At 36.8% G+C, this 19,790-nt stretch overlaps 1 long non-coding RNA gene across 1 annotated transcript in view; it reads left to right on the top strand.

The window, feature by feature from the left end:
• Positions 1 to 19,063, top strand: part of LOC144320026 (uncharacterized) — a 57,650-nt gene extending 38,587 nt beyond the window's left edge. The window contains exons 3-6 of the long non-coding RNA XR_013385621.1: positions 4,880 to 5,122; positions 5,424 to 5,623; positions 8,782 to 8,880; positions 18,980 to 19,063. This is a non-coding gene — a long non-coding RNA (uncharacterized LOC144320026). The remainder of the gene's footprint in view (positions 1 to 4,879; positions 5,123 to 5,423; positions 5,624 to 8,781; positions 8,881 to 18,979) is intronic.
• Positions 19,064 to 19,790: the final 727 nt, after the last annotated feature.

Here is a 19,790-nt window from a genome sequence, read left to right as displayed (position 1 = left end):
CCAATATGTCATTCCTGTAGTTGCTGGTGACCCACAGCTTCTTTTACATGAATATGTCTGGCACACTTAAATAGGGTCTTCATTCCATTATCTGTTTGACTAGAATCCTAGTCTCCCTCCTTCCCCTCTCTCATCCCCTGTTAAATTGCTCTGGTTACTTCCTATTATGGAAGTGACTAGAACCTAAAGTGCTCTGACTCCCTGCTCATTTATGAAGTCAGTGTTTACTCTGTTGAACCCATCAGTGTTTAAAAAGGAAAGGAGAGGGACATCTTTGACCCAGCCAATGACAAGAGGGCACAAATTTACAACTGCCATATTACCAAGTAATTTTATTAATACCAGTCTCTGAAGCACAAGGAAAAGGTCCTTTGAAAGCCCTTTAGTCACATGACAAGAATATAATCCTCTATGAGTTATCAGCTAAGTTGCTTTTTCTTCCCTCTTGCACACACAGAAGAGCCTGGATTATTTACAGTTCATGAGGATGCTTCAGGGTTATACTGCTGTCATTCAACAGATTTCTTTGTTTTGAGATTGCAATAGATACTACATGTTTTCCTATAGTAAATTTATTTCCAACTATAGCTACATAAAAGTCAAAAGTCCTTTAAATTAGCCAGAGGTCCCTTGGTAATAATTTATATCTACCACAATAATTATAGCCTCATCTTTCTATTAATTATAAACACTCCCTCAAGATATTTCATTTGCAATATTGATGGAAGTTTTCACTTTGTTAGGCTTCTGTAGATTGCCTTCTGAATTCATATAGAAGCTGTTTTTGTGTTTGTTTTGCTTTTTTTCCTCCTTAACAAAGTAAAATCATTCTGTTCTTGGCTATTCTTTTGAATTTGATTCTTTACCTTGTGTTCCATTTGGAATTAACATGATCTGAACTACTTGTTCCACATGAATTAGTAGGTATTTTTTGCTTATTTGTTTTGTCTATTACTTGCTTTGATATTGTGGTTTATCTGAATCCAGGAAGGGTCAACAGAGAATTCATACTTGGGAGCCCTAGTTGTTGATTTAAAGCTAAAAGCAGCAAGACTTTTTCTCCTTAAAACTTGTCAATATTAATTGAACAAATAAGAGATCATAGACTCAATATTTCAGAAAGATGACTGATTATCTTAGTCTGCTCAGGCCACCATAACAAAGTACCATAGGCTGGGCAGTGTAAATAAAGGAAATTAATTTTCTCACAGTTTTAGAGGCTGGAAGTCCAGATTAGGTGGTCAGCATGTTCTGATTTTGGTGAGAACTTTTTTTGTAGCTTGTAGAAAACTGACCACCTTTTCACTGTGTTTTCACATGGCAAGGAGAGGGAGAACGAGCTTTCTAGTATATCTTCTTCTAAAAGTATTTTTCCCATGATGGTGGGGGGGGGGTCCCACCTTTATGATCTAATTAACTCTCAAATGCCTCATCAAATACCTTCATATTGAGAGCTAAGGCTCCAACATGTGAATTTTGAGGGGGACACAGTTCGGCCCATAACACTGACTAAAATAAATACTGTCCAGTAATAAACATTTAATATTGTTAATTTTGATACATAAAAAAATATCTGAATGTCATCTGAATATACTAAAAGAAAAGGAAATCTTCAGATGCCGAAAACAAAGAACAGAAAAGGTACACTGGCAGGTTGTGAGTTATTGTCCAAGTAACATAGCAGATTGGGTTTTAGTTCTTCACCAGAGAAGGAATATGAGGCTTTGGATCCATATAAATCAGCGATGGCACTAAGATGTCTGCATAAGTCTAAGAATTTTAATTCTTCATCCTTTTAAGGATGAACTAGGAAAAAAAAAATCTAGCGGCCATCTCCAGATGAGAACAAAGCTTGCAGTGTTCACCAGTTTCTGAATGAGAAAAAAGTCTTTCCGGAGGCTTGAAACACTGAGCATGGGCCTCTTATAAGTTTAAGATCAAGTTTACAGTATCTGCATGGTCTGGGAAATCCTAGATTCAAGAACCCCAAACAATGACCCTTGTGGTGGGAACCCTGGGACTGGCAGAAATATATTAAAAACTTTTCTATAGGGATTTTAATGGGAGAGAGGAGGGATGAATATATAAAGACAAATTATAATCCACCATGAGTGAAGTTCATAGGTACAAAACCAAGAATATCAAGGGCCTGGAATTTGAGATTACAGATTAACAAATACAAAGAGAAAAAGAATGAAAGAGGCCTAAAGTATTAAAGACATGAAAGAAGAAATCTAAGAATGTAAGTTACCATTAAATAGGGAAATTTCAAGTTAATAAAAATAGAATATGTAGACGAAGAATTTCATCACTGAAGTTAAAAACTATCAAGATAGGGTTAAATAGTAGATTGAACATATGTAAAGAGATAGTTGTAATTTGTAAAATAAATTTGAGGAAATTACCAGAAAGAAGCAAGAGAAATACAAATACAGAAAATATGCACAGGAACTTAACAGATAAAATAAGGTTGTCCAACATTCTACTAATAGAATTCTGAAAAGGAAATATAAACTGGCCAGGGAATCCCTGGGTGGCTCAGCGGTTTAGCACCTGCCTTCCCCGGGGTGTCCAGATCGAGTCCCGCATCAGGCTCCCTGCATGGAGCCTGCTTCTCCCCCTGCCTGTGTTTCTGCCTCTGTGTGTGTGTGTGTCTTTCATGAATAAATAAATAAAATCTTTTAAAAAATAAATAAAAAATAAACTGGCCAAAAAAAAGAAAATTCGAAAACAAAATGTCTAAAAATTAACAGAACTGATTCATGACCAGAATCTTCAGATAAAAGAAGTTCAACTCAACACAATATATATATGTTACATATATATGTATATTTATATATTCATGTGTGTGTATATATACATTTACATTCACATGTATATTATATATTATATATAGGGCTATATGTTTATAATATATTCATTCTACACCTAGGCATATTGTAAGCCAAGTACAGAATACCAAAGTCAGAAAGCAAACCTGAGAAGCTAATAAGTAGATCTCAAAGGACAATTTGACTGCCAACAAACTTTTCAACTGCAATAACACAAATAAGATGATAATAGAATCATATATTCAAAGTGCTGAGTAACATTATCTTTGAGACTAGAAATTTATTTTCAACCTAACATTCAACTGTGAGCCCAAACTGAAATTAATGAATGTACTTCTGGAACAAAGAATGTTAACTTAGAAGTACGGTGGGTGATGCAATAAATAATAGGATGTAGTTCATTATGTTTTACAGTTTATGTATGTTTGAAATGTTTCATAATTAAAAATAAAAATTATAAAGACTCTTATTTATTTTTTAAACATTTTGTTTATTTCTTCATGGGAGACAGAAAGAGAGAGGCAGAGACACAGGCAGAGGGAGAAGCAGGCTCCATGCAGGGAGCCCAATGTAGGACTCGATCCCAGAACCCTGGGATCATGACCTGAGCTGAAGCAGACACTCAACCATTGAGCCACCAGGTGTCCCTTATAAAGACTTTTAAACTAAGGATGAAAACATGGTTTTCTGATTCTCTTTCTCTTTCTCTCCCTACCCCCTCCTGACCTTTTTTCTGTCTGTGTCTTTCTGTAGAACTTAAAACTTATGCATGACGGTTTTAAACATTATGTAGTATGGTAATAATATCTGGGATCTGTAAACTTTTCAAAAACTTTTAAGAGTATTTGCAGCCCATGAATAAACTTTACTGACTCCAAAATAAACAAAAAATGCAAATTTTAAAATGTTTATTAGAATGTCTACAACACAAAATATTGACAGTTTCATTCAACATCAAATTTAAATTCCATAAAATTTACAGTTCACTAGAAAAATTTTAAATTTTCTTACTTTGAAGAAATTCCTAAAATTCCAAGTCAGTAAGTAGCAAATTAGTTTAGAGCCAAATAGTTTCAAAAGCAAAATTGGAAAGTAAAAGATAAACTTTCAGAACTGTTTAGCATCTGAATTTCTCTTTAATGTGGGCGCTGAGTGTATTTTAATGAAATGATGAGGGATATGACCTCCAAAAATAGAGAGCATAGGGTTTAGGATGGTTCTTCAATAATTCTAATATTAACTTAGTGGTCTCCTTACCAAGAATACTCATTGTGCAGCATGTGGAAGAATATTCATGGATGGATTTGGTACAACAGCTATTCCTTTTGCTCTGACTCCTTTTCTTCTTCCCGTGACTATCACAAGAATAATGTTTATTGAGTTATCATATGTCAGACACTGTGACCCGAGTTCCAAATGCTTTAACTCCTTTAATCCTCAGGTTAGTGCTAGGAAATAGGCTCAATTATCTTTAGTTTATAGCTATGGAAATTGTGGTTTAGAAAGTTATGTAACTTGCCAAAAATCATACTGATAGAAAGTATTAAAAAGAGTTAAGCAATGAGCCTTTCTGACTTCAATGCTTTGCTCTTGCCCATTATGCTACGTTGCCCTCTCATTCTCTATAGAAAGTAAGAATATTGTTGGCAGGCCTAATATTTGCCAAATGAATTCAATTCACTTTCATTATAACTTCTAAAAGATTGGACAGGAAAAAATTCATGTAATGATGGTTTGAAATATCTAGTGATGGCCAGAAGGCAGGCCCTTGGAGGTCCCAAGCACTAAAATGTTGTGGTGATTATGGAAATTTTTTTCGGTCCCTCTCCACCCTGCATCTAATCAAAATACAAAAAATGCTAAACTATAAAATAAGGATAAGATAGCCAGAATCATAGTTTTATCCATGATGTTTTGTTTTGGGTTTTTTTTGGAAATATCACATATTAAGTTCTTTTAAAAATTTTCTTTTGATGTACCTTATTTTGCCAGTGTCCTAAATATAAACTTGGTCTGTGTAATGGTTAATTTTGTGTGTCAACCTACAGGGCAGTTTTGAATGAAATTAGCATTTAATCGGTGAGCTGTGAATAAAACAGATTGCCCTCCACAGTGTGGGTGCGCCTCATCCAATCATTGAAGATCTGAATAGAATGAAGAGACTGGCCTTCCTGTTCCAAAGGGAATTCTTGAGCAGACTGTCTTTGGGCTTCATCTGTACCTGCACCTCTTACATCTCCAGCCTGCCAGCCTACACCACCAGCTTCCCACACACCAGCCTCCATAACCATGTGAGCCCATTCCTTTCTAAGGGGTGTCTTTCCATAAATTCACACATCCCATTGGTTCTGTTTCTCTGGAGAGCCTTGAATATAGTCTATCTGCTGGGTAATCCACATTTTCAAAAGGTCTGCCTTCAGTCAAATGTTCTAAATCTGTCTTTTCTTTTTTAATGTTAATACTTGAACTCTCCATTCGGTATGGTCCCACTTACTTTGCAGAACAAGCAGCAAAGTATTTATTTAGAAAACTAGAATTTGTCCCTCTTCCCTCTGAGGTGCTAAGGACACACTCCACAATTTCTTTCTTCAGGTCTCCTCTGGAAACTTAACCTTGGTTTAGGGGACAAGATAACATAATCGTGACCGTGCATTTGAGAACCAGTCACTTTTTCCAGTCCCCATGTCCAGTGACCTTGGGCAGGTCACTTAGAGTCTCACTGCTCTCACTGGTAAAATATGAAGATCAAAAGAGATACTGTCTGTAAGGATGTTTCCCAGAGCTGCGCTAATGTAAGTCATCAATAAACATTGATTATTTGGATTATTATGGGTATCAGTAAGCATGTTAAGTATGTATATCATTCCTCATCTTTAAGCTATAGTTTTTGGTCATTGAAGTGAAGGTGGATTCATGAACAACTGACCAACAGGTCCTTTTGAAACTGTCCCCTGGGCCTCTAATGGAAGGGATTTCAGAACCTGCATGCTAACTGGGAGGCCTTAAGTATGAACCAGGCGTATATCTTACATTTCATCTATATGCTGTCTGAAGTATGGTGGCAGTCTCCAAACAATTTAAAACTCTACAGTAACATATTACTTCTTATCCTACAGTCACATTTTACTTGGCTCCAGTGCTAAAAAAACAATCAGGGCTACTTTTTTTCCCCGCCTGCTATCCAGCTGCTGAAGACTCTGTGGGAGATGGCACTTGATGCCGCTGTTCTGTTTTCTCATCTTTTCCCTACGCTGGTCTAAGCAAATGCAAGTTTGGTCACTACCTATACCAAAGGTACCCCTGAGCACTGAGTAAGAGACCAACTCACCTGCTGGTGGGCTTTCATGTCAGTGTCAAGCTTATGAAAAACAAGCTTTCCACTTTTTAATATGCCAGATACTTAACTGGTTCTGATTCCAGGAGACCCTACCTTTTACTGGAAAACATCAGAACATGCAGTCCAGTGCTCCTATTAGGATTTATTTTTTGTGTCTAGATTTTTTTTTTTAATCTAAAAAGCAACTTTAGGCTTTTTATTTTAAATTTTATTATTTTATTTTATCTTGTTATTTTTACATTTAAGCCCCAATCCAGCAAGTTTCAGGGTTGGTCAGAATTTGTCTCCATCCTCAGGAATGTGTCTCCATCCTCAAGAATAAAGGGAGCTTCCATTTTAAACCGTTGGAGGTTCCAGTGCTGTTTGAGTGGGGGTCCTGAGTGCCATGACTTATCATGCATTTGCTGCAGTGTTTGGTTCTCAGAGACAAGGGTCAAAATGACTTTCCCAAAGGCTTTCCCAAAGGCTTTCCTGAAGACTATATATTTTCTTTTTTATGTGGAAGCCCTCACTCATAAACAATTGAATTAGTTTGCATTAACCACGATCAATGGCAAAAGTACACAAAACATAGAGAAATCACCTAAAATAATGTTTTTGAACCAGCTGCTAAATTAAGTAATGTATTTGTTTTATTGCACATTTGCATAATAGGGCAAACTAGAAACTCTCTGTAACAGATGTGCTGGTGGCAGGGAGATTTGATTACTGGCTTCTGTTATTAATCACTGCACAAATCTTAAATGATTTGTTTCTACAGTTTGATCAATTTACATCTCAGAACGTACATTTATGCACACAATGTAGAGATAAAGCATCTGTTCACACCTTTCTGGAGGCATCAATAGATTTATGGAAATTGAAGTTTTGTTAACCAATGCACAGGAAACTTTGGCCAAAGACTGACAACTTTTGGAAAGATCTCATTATTTATTCCTTATAGTTAATAAATAAAAACCATTTTGCTATTATTTTGTCTCTTCTATGAAAACAAACAAAACATGACATTTAAAACTCATAGGATTTGAATCGTGGACATTTCTATTTCTTACAAATCATCCCAGAATTTTGAAGAATTATAGGGTACTATGGTATCTTTGAGAACTCCTGCATAGAGTCTTAAAAATTACCCTTTTCCTTATAATTTTGCATTTGACATTTTATAATCCTATATCTATGATTTCCATCAGCATTTTAAATGGGGGTAATACATTTTAAGATGGCATGCCTAAATTAAAAAAAAAAAAGCAAAAACACAGGCAATATAAATATTGTTTCATTAATTTCCAATTAAGCATGATAAATGCATTGGTTCTACACATAAATGTTTCCCCTATAAGTCAAAACACTAGATAATGTGATTTTTTTCTCCACTTGTGAGTATTGCAGTTCTTCTGTAAGAAAAAAAAAAATTCAGTCAAAACAGCCATAGAATGAAGTTAACATTAAGTCCATTGATTTCAGTGGCTGATTTACATTACAAGAATTTCTTATTATCATTACTTGTTATAATGATTTACCACTTGGAGTCTAACATTTCTCTGAATATTTTATACATTTTCATTTATATCCTATTTGATTAATTTGGTTCCTTCCAAAATCCCAATAATCAACTGGTACAGAAGAGAAAGCTTTGGGGATTTTCTTTCTCATACTATTCTGTTTTCCTAGTTTGGCATCCTATTTCTACACACTGGAGAGAAAAAAACACATGGGGGAGGGAGAGCTCAGTACTGAAATTAAATGCATCATTTCTGAAAACTGGATGAAATTTCAGATAAAGGCTTTGTTTTTAATGCCTAGGAAAAAATTAAAATGTATATATTTTTCTCAGTCAGAGGCAAGACTGTTATGGTTGCAACCCCTGCCTTTTTATAGTTCATCCTGGGAGCTAATGAAGCGTTGCATATTGGTTTCAAATTCAAAGCATATGTAGTCACTGAGGCATTTTTTCTTTATATAGCATGATTTCAAAAGGAGCCCCAAATGTGGTCATCTTAGAAAATGTAATTTGGTCGAGTACTAAAGAACTTTTTCCCAGATGATAAAAACCTTTCCCTTTGAGTTGCCTATGAGAACACAAACTAGCTGTGAAGTACATCCACAGCTCTCTGAAAAATGCACAGGAGCTGATGAAAATGTATGAAAGGACTGGCGTGTCAAGGCCATGAAGGGCGTTGGGCAAATTTGGATAAATGTGTCCAGGTCTCACAGATACAGGATCAGAAGTGAGTTAGAGGACAATGTAAAAAGATGTTGAAGAGGATAATGTAATCCAGACAACAAACTTAACAGCATTACACATCCAGAGCCATCTCCGAAGTCATTAACGCTGTTGCCGGGGGTGTCTGCCAAAGAGCCAGATGTCATTCTGCCACAACTTGGCATCTGATGGTTGTCATTTATAAGAGGGAATCGAGTGAGGACTGTAATTAGGTGTGTGTTGAATGGAACCCTTCCTTCTGACTCTGTCAGGGGCTTTTCTTGTCCTGAACACACAGAGGGTGCAGAGCAGGGGAACTGATCTGCCCTTCAGACTCCTAAAAGCTCATGTGTGTTTTTCCCCTGGGGGAACTGTATGGCTTACACTTTTTTTTTCCTCTGAACATTTAGCATTTGTTGTGCTCTTTGGAGATGACAAAGACATGTTACTGGACCCCCCCTAGAAACATACACAGCAGTGGAAGAATCGTGCAAACTGAACAAACCCTGGTAAGTGCCGTGTTGAGGATATTGGTTTAAAAATGGTGTTGTGGGGGCGCAAAAGAGTGGAACAACACCTCTTTGGAGATTTGGGCAAGGCCTCCCCAGAGGAGGAGATATTAAAGGAAGAGCAAGCATTTGGCGGGTGGGTGAAGAAGTGAGGGGGTGGGCATCTAGCAGAAGAAATCACGTGTGGACAGGGATTATGAAATCACGCATGGAGAGGTCTGTTGTACTCTGGGAGTGATGAGGGCTTACACATGGTGAGAGTCTGAGGCATGAAGACATTCTAGAAGGCAGCCACTTGAGTGGGGTCGAGACGAAAAAAATGCCTCCTGAATCCTTAATTCCTGCTTTTTTAAAGGATAGTTAGATTAATGAAGATGAGTACAAACTCATGGTAAAACCCCTAAAATTTCAATAATAATAATAATAAATGTAGCTAACATTTCAGAATTATGCCCTAACATTCCCACCACAACCTTATGTAATCGCTTCTATTTTTATTTTTGTTTTACAAATGAGGAAGAGGAGAATGAGGGAGGCTAAATGGCCTGCTTAAGTTCATCTCACAGGCAACTAAGGGGAAAGCCAGAAAGCCTAGGGCCCTACTCTCAGACACTGGACTGGGCAGAGCTCCGCAGAGTCATATGGTTAATACTTACACACTGGCACCTGTTTTAGAATATTTTCTTTTTGTAAGTAGAGAGAGCATGGCCTAGCAACTCAGCCATCAGCATCGTTCATCCCTTCGTCAAGATTAAATCTAGAAATGGTACTGAGAAATAAGAGTTTTTTAAAAAATTAAAGATGGAAATTACTGCTCACTGGAATACCTTGGAGGCATTGCTCAGAATAAAGGGCATTTTTTTTTTTTAGCTTTCAAAATACATTTAGTAATATATAGAGATGCTCATAATAGAGTCATGAGTTCAAATAATGGAATATAAAACTACAGATACAGTATGATGATCAAATTTTTGAAAGGGTAAAATGAATCAGATACACAGACACATATATAGTTTATATGCCATGATAATACTAAACATTGTCTGAATGCCAGGATTACAAGTGATTCTCTAATATTTTTGCATCTTTTTCCCATTAACAAGTGGAGTTTGTGTAAGCAGAAAACATAAAACAGGAAATGGAGAGAGTCTAGAGGATAACATATTCTCAGGTCAGAGGGGACTTAGTGAACCTTCAGAGCAGTGGCCCCTGATCTTCCCTGAGAAGGTCAAGGCCTCCTACAAATCAGCTGAGAAATGAGGAGTCATGTGCTATCACAACACATGAGTGTCCCTGGAGTCTCTCTCAGGTGCCTTGGTCCCTCTACATTCTGACATGTTGAGGTTACTCTTTGCGTAGAATTTCAGGAGCCCAAAGCCCTTCTTAAACACGAAGGGAATCTTTTCTTACCCACTTAACCAGGTTGACAACCTAAAACTGAGATAATAACTGGCTTCAACCATAAGGAACTTACCTCCCATAAAAGGAGTCTGAGAGAAAAGGAGTCTAGTAGCTCCTAGATAGGCTTGAGGATGCTCAGAACCCTGTGTGACCATCTTTCTAATCAGCTCTGACCTACTTCCTTCTCAGTCCTTAGGCTGGTCTAGTCATTCCAAGCATCACGTTCAGGCAGGGTGTCCAGAGGTAGACGTGGGTCCACCCCTTTCTCATGACTTTAAGAAAGAAGACACCTTTCCTAAAAGACCTGAGTGGCCTCTTTCTCGTATGTTGTCATGTCCACTAAAAAACAGGTTTTGAATTGAATTTTTGACATTCCAGTTTCCACTCACCTTCTTTTGGATGTGAGCTATGCTTTATACCTCCTGGAGACCCAGTTTCTGACTAAGCAGAAAATGTACCCATCATATTAGAGAAAAACAGAAGAGGGCAAGGATCCTATTCTGTCAATCCATGTGGCTGTAGTAATTGTGGTAAAAGCGTAGTAGGTAGATTTTTTCTTTTGCTGTATGGGACACCAAGAAGTGATAGTAGTGCAGGTGAACAAACCACAAGATTTTTAAAATATCTACACATGGGGCACCTGGCTGGCTCAGTCAGCAGAGTATGTAACTCTGGATCTCAGGGTCATGAGTTCAAGCCCCACATTGGTTGTGGAGCCTACTTAATAAATGGATGGATGAATGAATGAATGAATGAATTCACATCTGCATGCAATTTGTTAGGTTTAATACAAGTTTGAAAGGGTAAAATTTCTGGCTTGGCAGCATTTATCATGGGAGGTATGCGGCAGTTTCTCTGCCTCCTGGCATCTGAATACTTTGGTAAGCTAAAACCCAGGCACAAGTGACATAGACTCTGCACCACTTATTTACTTTGCAAACAGCATAGGTGGCCATGGATGAGGATAAACATGGGCCCAGCCCTGCTGATTATGATTCCACGGCAGCCAGGAGGATTGGGGTTGGACCTGAAACAAATGGGAAGAGCAGCCTGGATATGAATGAACCCTTTGTCAGCAGGCCAAGCTATTTCCCAGTTGTAGGAGTAGGTTGATCCCAAAGGATGTGGCCTTCCTGCCATTTTAGAATTGCTTCTGGTTGAATCCCAAATGTTATGTTGGAGGAGGGGGCAATGTTCTAGAAGCTACAGAATTTGTTTTTTTTATCTATGTGGTATGTAGGGATCCAGCCTAATGTCCATCTATAAATGATGAGTCACTCTCCTGGCCAGATTGGTTACCTTTAATAACAAAGTTATTAAATTATGCCAGACTAGATCCTAAGGTAGTTGGAGCTTCTTGACATTGTAGAAGAGCAGGAGCCATTGCTGACAGAGCAGCAGACAGCTGTGTTGTGGAAGGTCACTTGAGGTGTCATCATGTATGGCTTATGGAGACCTAGAACATTCATAAACTTCAGCAGCAGTCCTCTTCCAAGCCACCATAAATAAAACAGCATTCAAATAGAGAAAAATGAGTTTCCTAGGGGAAAAAAAAGAAAGAAAGAAGAAAAAAAAGAAAAGAAAGAAAAGAAAAGAAAAGAAAAGAAAAGAAAAGAAAAGAAAAGAAAAGAAAAGAAAAGAAAAGAAGAGAAATCCTTCCAGCTTTGATTTGAGGCATAGAAGAGCAGAATTCCAATATTCTTAAAGCTCAAAGGGCTGCTAAAGGGGCCATATCAGGTTTCAGAATGGAAGGCTGTTGAGTTCTCTCCAATTCTGCTACTTTAACCATATTCAAGCAAGTATCATTTCTTCTCTGGGTTACTTGCCTTCTAACTCCATACTCTTGTCAATCCATTTTCCACAGAGCAACCAACGTTATGAAAAAATATAAACTAGTATATCATGTCATGCTCTTGCTTAAAAACCTTTAATGTCTTCTCTTATACGTATTTATTTTTTTAAGATTTTATTCATTTATTCATAAGAGACACAGAGAGAAAGAGGCAGAGACACAGGCAGAGGGAGCAGGCTCCATGCAGGGAGCCCTATGTGGGACTTGATCCTGGGTCTCCAGGATTAGGCCCTGGGCTGAAGGCAGTGCTAAACCACTGAGCCACCCAGGCTGCCCTTTCTCTTATACTTGAAATCTGAATCCCCTCCCCAGAGCCCTTTAAGCCTTGCATGATCTGGAGCTGATCTACCTTGCTAAGCTCATCTAATCATCCCCTCCCCTTTGCTCCAGCCACATGACCTTCTGTTCATTCCTGGAACAAAATAAGATCATTCTCCCATAACAAATTTTGCAGAAGCTCTTTTCTTCTTCCTACAATGTACCCCCATTTCCTTGCTCCCAACACTTTGTATCAGTTCCTCAGAAAGGCCGTTTCTAATCATGCGACGTAAAATTAGTCTCTAGTTCATTCCCTTTGTAATTTGTAATTCATTTATTTATCAGTGTGCATTTGTCTTTTTTTCTTATTTCTATAATAAGAGTGTAAGTTCCAGAGTAGCAGAGTTATGCCTATTTTATTCTTTTTTGTGTCCCAGTCTCTGGCAAGGTGTGGCTTACAAGAAATCAATGCATATTTATAAAATGAATAAATATATAGTCAGGAGAGAAGTAGGCGGTAAAATCTTACCTCTTCTAAAAAACATTTTCTGACTATGCATCCTGAAGTTATCATCCTAGCTTCCTTCCCTATTCTTTTTTTTTTTTTGCATTATTATCATTGTTAATATTAGCTCCCATTTATTGAGTGCATGTTGTGAATGCTATTCTGGGGATTAGACATACTTAGTGATGTAAGACTTATTTTCTCTCCTGATGATCTAACGGAAGTGTAAACAATGTGAAAAGACAATGACCACAGAGGACTAGAATTTTGAGGAGATCTTCATGAAGGATGCTTTTGGAATTTAAGATCAATATTGAAGGAGGAATTACAAAGTAGAAACTATATAAAGAAGAGGAAAAGATACTCAAGAGAAGGCAAATAGGAAGTTTGGAAAGAAATTGGAATGTGTGAAAAAATAACGTGATTATAATTGCAATTTATAAACTTGATTTGACAACAAATTTCTGGACAATTCTTGTTGACTATATAATTTGTACCATTTATATTGCCATTAATTGTACCCTACTTTGTACGCATCTCCATTTGGTGTCTTGAACTACAGTCTGAATTGAGTTTGTCTATATTATAAACCTGCTTTTCTTTCCAATGAGATTGTAAACATAATACAAACAAAAGCCATGTCCCATTCATCTTTATATCTATAGAATTTCAGATTATACAAATTGGAAATCACTCTGGTAATCTTTAACTGTGTCTTCTACCTGAGAATGATGCTTCCCTACAGCATACCTAATAAAAAGTTATCCAGCCTCTTGATAAACTCTTCACAGAAAGATTCTCAAGAGGCAGCTTGTTTCAATATCAATTTTTTTTATGGCAGTAATTCTTAAATTTCTTTCCTTCTCAACTTTTCATCATTAATCCTAGTTAAGTCCTCTGGAATTATACAGAAAAAATATCTTTTCTGCAAAATAGCCCCTTGCATATTTGAAGACATAATTATTTTCCCTTTTGCCTGTTATTTTTTTAGGCTACATATTCCTATTTCAATCAGCTATTTCTTGCCGATAATAACACTTATGTTCAAATACATCTATTTTCTTAAGCAATTGCACAATTGTTATAAGCTCCATGACAATACATACTCTTCCTGTTTTATTCACATTACATTCATCTCACTTCAAATCATAGCTGATGTATAATAGGCAATTTGAACATTCTTTGTTAGATGAATAAATGAAGGGCCAGGAGTACAAGCTTTAGCCAGTGCAATAAAGCAAGAAAAAGAAATAGCAGGTATCCAACTGAAAAGGAGAAGTGAGGGGTGTCTGAGTGGCTCAGTTGGTTAAGCATCAGGTTATGATCTGCTCAGGTTATGATCTCCAGGTCCTGTGATTAAGCTCTGTATTGGGCTTCCTGCTCAATAGAGAATCTGATTATCTCTCCAGCCCCTCCCCACTGCTCATTCTCTCTCTCTCAAGTAAATAAATAAAACCATTTTAAAAAAAGAAAAGGAGATGTAAAACTCTATTCACATAAAACATTATCACTTATGTAGAAAATGTATGCAATATCTAAAAAGATATTAAACTAATATATGAGCTTAACAAGGTTGCAGGATATGAGATCAAGTATAAACAATTATATGTCTATATGCTAGCAACAAATAATAGGAAATTAAAATTTAAAATATCATAATATTCAAAAATGAGAGAAATAAGAATACATTTTATGTAAGGTATGTAAAAGTCTTTAAGCTAAAAGCTATCAAACATTATGTAGTGAAATTAAAGTGAACCTGAATGAAAGATAACCACTTTTAAAGATTTGAATTCTCAATACTGCTAAGATGTCAGTTCTCCTTGAATTTGCCTACCTAGATTCAACACTAGTGCACTCAAAATCCCACCGGAGTTTTTGAAGGAATTGATAAACTGATTCTAAAAGTCCTAGGGAAATGTAGAAGGATAAATCTTGAGTAGTCCAATCTTTGAAGGATAAAAAAAAAAAAAAATCAGAAGACTAACAATACTCTGAATTCAAGACTCAGTAAAAGCTAGTCATCAAGATATAGAACTGGCTTAAATATAGACAAATAGAGCAAAGGAACAGATAGAAAGTCCGGTATAGACGCATACATATATGGAAAATACCAAAGCCAAATTCAGTGGAGTAGGGATAATCTTTTTAACAGATTGTGCTGGAACAAAAGGATACTCATAAGCAAAACAAATGAACACCAACCCATACCTTAAATTATAAATAAAAATGATTCCAGATTATTCCAAATACATCTAAATGTAAAACCTGAAACTATAAAATCTCTAGAACACATGGGAGAAACTATTTGTGACCTTAAGTTAAACTGATTTCATTGGTTGGACACTGAAAGCATCATCCATGAGATAAACAAAACATTGATAAATCAGATCTATTGAAAGTAACCATTTCTACTCTTTGAAAGACATTAGAAAAATGAAAGTCTTTAAAAGATATTAGTAAGTAAATGAAAAAGTAAGACACAGACTGGTAGAAGATATTTGCACATCATAGATCTGATAAAGAGAACTTGTATTCAGAATATACAAAGAATGCTTATTAATATTCAATGATTAACAATCCAATTTAAAGAATGTACAAAAGACTGACACTTCTTCAAAGAAGATTCACTGATAGCAAATAAACACACAAAAAAGATACTCAACATCATTAGTCACCAGGGAAACACAATTTAAGGCCATAATGAAATATCTCAATAAGATTAGGTAGGTTGTTAAAATACTGGTCATACTAAATATTGGTGAAGATGTGGAGGATTTGGAATTCTCATATGCCCAGAGTAAACGGAAAATGGTAGAACCACTCTGAAAAAGTTTTGAAGCTTCTTAAAATAGTAAACATATGCACACAGTATTGCCTAAGAGAAATGAAAGCATAAGTCCTACAAAGATTGCACATTGCATGTGAATGTCCAGAGCAGCTTTATTTGTAATAATCCCAAACTGGAAGCAACCCAAATACCCATCACTTGGTGAACAAATAAATAAAATTTGGCATATCTGTAAAATAGAACACTCTTAAGCAGTAAATAGGAATGAACTTTTAGTACACAAAATAGTATAAACAAACCAGAAATAATTATGCTAAGTAACAAAATTTAGAGGAAAAGAGTATATATTACAAATATTCACTTATATAAAATTCTAGAAGATGCAACTTAATCCATAGTGACAGAAAATAGATGAGTGGTTGCCTGGGGTTAGAGTGTTGGAGACAGGAAAGGGGGAAATATTAGAAAAAAGCATAAAGAAATGTTTGTTGGTGGTGTTTATTTTCATTTTCTTGACTATGATGATACTTTCATGGGTATATAATATGTTCAAGCTTATCAAAATTCACACATTAAATGGGTAATATATTGCATGACAAGTATACTTCATTAAGAGATTACAAAAAAAGAAAAAGAAAGAAAAGAAAAAGAAAGGAAAAATGAAAAGGAAGGAAAAGAAAAGAAAAGGGCCTTGAAGTCAGTTAGGTCTAGATTCAAGTCACTGCTTATCCACTCATGTGCTACGTGCTTTAAGACAAATTATTTAACATCTCTGAGGATCAATTTTATCTTAAGTTGATTCTATTAGAATCTTTTCAAACTTCATAGAAGTGATGTGAATGTACATAACAAGGTGTCTTAGGTTAGGGATCCAGCTTTTATGCTGGTGAAGTTGCATAGGCTCCACCCCCCTCCCCCACCCCCATTTGTATCCATTGATTTGCAAAGGGTGAATGGTTTCCTGGGGAACATGACCCCTGTCCTCCATTGAGCTTCGGCCATATTCACCTACCTCTGATGCATTGACAGGGCAGTGAAAGAAGCCAGGTAGCTGAAGCCAGGTAGCTGGAAGGACAATGAGAACCCCTGAGGTGGGGGATGCCTGGGAGGCTCAGCGGTTGAACGCCTGCCTTTGGCCCAGGACATGATCCCAGGATCCAGAATCAAGTCCCACCTCAGGCTTCCTGCATGGAGCCTGCTTCTCCCTCTGCCTGTGTCTATGCCTCTCTGTGTGTGTGTCTCTCATGAATAAATAAATAAAATCTTTAAAAAAGAGAGAGAGAGAACCCCTCAGGTGGAGCTTCCCAAAATGGAAGGAGAAATCCAGGTAGTGATGCATGAAGGAAAAATATTTGCCAGCTGCAGCAATGCTTCGAAGTTACCAGAGCTCATGCTAAATCCAGCCATCCTGAAGACAGGTGTGCTTTCTGAGGATAGGAGTAACTGTGTGGGGACTGACAGGACTGCCTCACTACAGGATAAACACATTAGTGTTCAAGTGACTTTATTATGATGTATTCCCAACTGAATACAACAGAGGGGTCTATCTGACTCTAGTCACAAACATGTCACTACAGCAATCAGGTCTTCAGTGTTACACACCACCGTCATGTTTCATTGCCAATGGGTGTGATGGATTTCCATTCCCACTGCTGGCAAGGAATGGCCAGTACTGATTCATAGATAATGATAATGTTAGCATCCTTGGAGATGCCCCAAATAATTAAGGCGTGAATTTCCCTCAGGCAAACAGGGGATATTCTGCAACAAAAACAGCCATGTATTAATTTTGACAAAACTACATCTGTAATCATTACAGGTAACAGTTAAGAAACTGAAGTTACAAATAAGGAAAAGAAAAAATTACATTGAAGGTATTTTTCCATAGCATCTCACTAGATTATACCACATCTTCAAACCTAATGGAAGCCTCATTCCTCATCTTACTCAACTCTTTAACAACACTCAACACATTTGCTAGAACAAAACCTTCTTGACACATTTTTTTCTTGACTCCTATGACACCACATGATCCAATTTTCTTTTCCTATTTCCTCCTCTCCTACTTCCCCATCCACCTTTTTCCAAATGCATTTCTCCAACCCAAACTTGTCTGTTGATCTCCACATTTTTATATCTGGTTGTCTACCCAATCTCTTGGCATGGATAGATAGCTCACAATATCTCAAGTTTAATTTATTCTTTTCCCTCTGAATTTCTTCCCCTTTAGTGTTCATCATCCTTCAATTATCCACCAAGTAGTGAGCTCAGAGACCTGGTAATAATCCACTGGTCTAGCAACTCCAGACAATAAAGTAATAAATTCATCGTACTTGAATAATTGACAGTAAACCTGTATTACCCTTGTATCTTACACCTCTTTCCTATGAACTTACGAAGTATCAATTCTAGGAAATTTTCAAAGAATCATTGTAAAGTGTTCTGATACATAGTATATAGCCTAACTTCTATTTCCTCATTCCTCTATTCACCCTCACTGAAACATTTAGAGTTTTTATTTATTTAGCTCATTTCTCATAAATACTGAATGTATAACGTCACTTCTATTGGATTTTGAACCATTTGTGGCCTCCTGAGGCATTTTCTTTTATCTCCCCTCCTTCACTAGTGGCCTTGATAAACCTGCTATCCAGGACTGCAATTTCATTCCCAGAGGTAGCATTACCTTTAGTCAGTGTGGCCACTAGGGAGTGAACCAGGATAAATGGGATTAAACTGAAACAATAGGAGGTTCAGGTTAAATACTAGGAGAAACATGTTGAGAAAAGGTCGCTTAGACATAGGCCCAGTTTCCCTTGAGATTATAGGAATATCTTAATTGTGAGTGTTTTAGCATAGTTTGAAGCTCAGCAAGAGTCCCCATCTCACAGTGGACAGTTCAGTTGTTTTCCCTCCCTAATGAAGAGATGAGAGGTATCTCATCTCAACTACTTGAGTGTGAGATTTACTACCATATGGAAAGGAAGCATTTCATGGCCCATCCTATGTAAAATCTCCCCTTCTCTTCTTCTTAAGCATCTACTTGTGACTCTGGAGAACAATCTGGAAGCACCAAATTTATTACTAAAGTGAAACTCCATATTTGTTTTGAATCTTGGGTTACTCATTTGTTTTGAAGGATTTGTTTGAAGCTATTAGTCTGTGACTGTTTTACAAGGCCTGATGGAGTTGTCTATACACACTTAGCACTTAGTTTCTGTTGATAATGCTGTTAAATGAAGTTAGTTCTCTAATAAGTGTAACAGTGAAATCAAATCTCTCTTCCCCACAGGCTAAGGCATGATGCATTCCTCCAGCAGAATGGTGGTGTCTATCAGTCAGGGGATTTGTAATCAGATCTGCAATCAGACAGGTAAGAAGTGCTGGTATGGAATCTTGCTTTATCATTAATGCCCCTTGCTTTCCATCTTCATTGGTCAGAGGCCTGTACAAATCAGATCAATTGACTGCATTCTTAATTGTTTTTCTTTTAACCCATCAATTCTTAATTTGGCAGTCCCTCTATTGACACGTCACCCTTATTGAGGACTAATCATGTTAGTTTTAGAATAAATATATCACTCTGACATAAACAAATTAACATATTTAATAAACTCACAGTAGTGCGATTCCCCAGCTTCCCCTTGCTTCACCTGTGGATTTGCAATGAAGTTCATTAGAGGTGATGGGAAGGAAACAGCATCCTTCTTCATAGCTTTTATAGATGTTGAATGGATCTAAAATAAGGCTACATGCTGGTTGCCTGTGGGCAGGATTGAGTCTGTACATACATTTTGTTTTACCCATGTAATGTTGTCAAGAGATGTGATGAAGAGCTCTGGTTCTATTGGTAATGGCTCAGGAGGTTGAATTCTCCATTGAAACGTTCTTATAATCTATAACAGTAGTGCCTAGACTGGCAAAGTAGATTTGTACAAAAGACATAATTGTGTAAAAAAAAGAGCACAGATTTTGAGTGAGTTACAACATAAACTATAACTCAGGTTGTGAGTTTCAACAAAAGATGTTTTATCCTTGTCCATTGTTTGTTTATCCTATGGCTTATACCTCTTTGATTTCATGAGATACCTCTATTAGTGTTT

Source organism: Canis aureus, chromosome 9 (assembly GCF_053574225.1).
Source record: "Canis aureus isolate CA01 chromosome 9, VMU_Caureus_v.1.0, whole genome shotgun sequence".
Classification (NCBI taxonomy): domain Eukaryota; kingdom Metazoa; phylum Chordata; class Mammalia; order Carnivora; family Canidae; genus Canis; species Canis aureus.
The sequence above is the reverse complement of the archived record's forward strand: the minus strand, read 5'-3'. Positions and strand labels throughout refer to the sequence as shown.